Below are 2,954 nucleotides of genomic sequence, written 5' to 3' on the forward strand. Positions count from 1 at the left end.
CCTCTTGAGAAACCTGTATGCAGGTCAGGAAGCAACAGTTAGAACTGGACATGGAACAACAGACTGGTTCCAAATAGGAAAAGGAGTATGTCAAAGCTGTATACTGTCACCCTGCTTATTTAACTTCTATGCAGAGTACATCATGAGAAACGCTGGGCTGGAAGAAGCACAAACTGGAATCAAGATTGCCAGGAGAAATATCAGTAACCTCAGATATGCAGATAAATCCTTATGGCAGAAAGCGAAGAACTAAAGAGCCTCCTGATGAAAGTGAAAGAGGAGAGTGAAAAACTTGGCTTAAAGCTCAACATTCAGAAAACTAAGATCATGGCATCTGGTCCCATCACTTCATGGGAAATAGATGGGGAAACAGTGGAAACAGTGGCTGACTTTATTTTTGGGGGCTCCAAAATCACTACAGATGGTGACTGCAGCCATGAAATTAAAATACCCTTGTTCCTTGGAAGAAAAGTTATGACCAACCTAGACAGCATATTCAAAAGCAGAGACATTACTTTGCCAACAAGGTCCATCTAGTCAAAGCTATGGTTTTTCCAGTAGTCATGTATGGATGTAAGAGTTGGACTATAAAGAAAGCTGAGCACCGAGGAATTGATGCTTTTGAACTGTGGGTTGGAGAAGACTCTTGAGAGTCCCTTGGACTGCCAGGAGATCCAACCAGTCCATCCTAAAGGAAATCAATCCTGAATAGTCATTGGAAGGACTCATGTTGAAGCTGAAACTCTAATACTTTGGCCACCTGATGCAAAGAACTGACTCCTTGGAGAAGATCCTGAGGTTGGGAAAAATTGAAGGCAGGAGGAAAAGGGGATGACAGAGGATGAGGTGGCTGGATGGCATCACCAACTCGATGGACATGAGTTTGAGTAATCTCCAGGAGTTGGCGATGGACAGGAAGGCCTGGCGTACATCAGTCCATGGGGTCACAAAGAGTTGTATACAAGTGAGTGACTGAACTGAACTGAACTGACTGAATATTTTGCCTTGTTTATTTACTTACCTGTTTCTTTATATAAAATAGTATGTATTACTATTGTTATTATTGTTGAATTTCTTAAACTGTAGATATCAGAAACATCTTCTAAATAGTTCTGTATTTATGTCTTAAAAATTAGGACATTTTATTACATTAAAAGAATAAAATTATAAAGTTCACTAGATTTAATTTTCACACAATATTATTATCTAATCTACAGTGCATTATCAAATTTCATCAGTTATCCCTACAATGTCTTTTTTAACAATTTTATTTCTTCTAATCTCAGATCCAGTCAAGGATCTCACATTGTATCTAGTTATCTCCTTAGTCTCTTCTGACCTGGAACAGACCTTAAGCCTTTGTTTTTTAAAATAGTAGAATTTTGGAGGAGTGCAAGGAAGTTATTTTGTGAGTAACTCTCAGTTTTTGCTTCCATACTTCCTGTGGTTTACTTTAGATTATTATTTTGTAGTAGAAAACCATGTAAATGATGTAATCTTTTCAGCGCATCACAGTAGGAGAAATATGATGCTAATATGTCTCACTATTGATTATATGAACTACATATTGATATGTAATATTTTGGATGTATTGTAGCAAAAATATATTGTTAACATTAACTTCACTTTATTTTTAAAATATTAGTGTGGTTTTTAGGTAATTTAAGCTATACACATGACTTGAATTATATATTGGGCAAGACTAGCTTAGAGCATCCACTAAGAATGCAAAATAAAAAGATATACATAGTAAATGCCTAGTTAAAAAAAATTAAGCAAAAACTAAATCTACCAAAAGACGGGAAGAGGAAAAAGAAACAACAACAGTATGGGAAAATAGAAAACACAAAGTAAGATGATAGATTCAAACTTAATCATGACAATTTCTTCTAGGCTACAAATAGACAGATCATATCTTTTGCACCAATTTGACATTCCTGAACTATTTATCAGTATAATATCAGTATGATCATTACATCAAACATACATACTTAAAATACTTCAATAAATAGTTCAGAAATGTCAAATTGGTGAAAAAGATATGATCTGCCTATTTGTAGTCTAGAAGAAATAGTCAATTCATTCAGTTCAAGATTAGTCAATTCATTTAGAAGATATGATGATTATAAAGGTGTACATAGCAAGTAATAGAACATCCAAATTGACATTTTTAGAGCTTTTCCCCATAATAGCAGAAACCTTATTTTTTTTAAAGTGTGTATATAACCAATTATGAAGATAGACCACATTTTGGGCTGGAAAGAAGTCTCAAGTAATTTTAAAGAATTAAAATCATTACATTTAGAAATATTCTGTAACTCTACAGAGTATGTTCTTTGGTCAAAATTGAATACATTTGAAAGTAATAATGGAGTTTTATCTTAAAAATCCTGAAATATTTGAAAATTAAACAGTAAACTTATAAATCACTTATGAGTTAAAAAAGAAATCATAAGAAAAGTAGTTAATATTTTGATCTTAATCAAAATGGGAACTGTAAATCAAGATTTATGGAGTGTGACTAAAACAGTGATTAGAGGTAAAGAAATAGCTATGAATATTTATATTAGGAAAGATCTAAAACAAATCACCAAAGCTAATCTTAGTGAGCTAGGGGAAAAAAGGCAAATGAAACCCAGAATACATTGAAAGAAGGAAAAATATGAGTGAAAATCAATAAATAAAAATCCGTAAAAATCGATTCAACCAAGAGAATAAAAAATAAAAATTTAGCTCTGTCAACCAAGGGAAAAAAGAGAAACACAAATTACCAATGTCAGAAATAAAAGGGAAATAATTACAGATTCTACAGAAATTAAAAGGATAATAAAGATATTTAGTGACAACTTCATGATAAGCAGAATTCTAAGATGGACTACAAAATTGCCCCCCAGGTATACCTGTATGATATAGTACTCTCTCCTCAAGTTTGGACAATGCTTGCGAATATGGTG

This window comes from Bison bison, unplaced genomic scaffold, assembly GCF_000754665.1.
Source record: "Bison bison bison isolate TAMUID 2011002044 unplaced genomic scaffold, Bison_UMD1.0 scf7180017864331, whole genome shotgun sequence".
Lineage (NCBI taxonomy): Eukaryota > Metazoa > Chordata > Mammalia > Artiodactyla > Bovidae > Bison > Bison bison.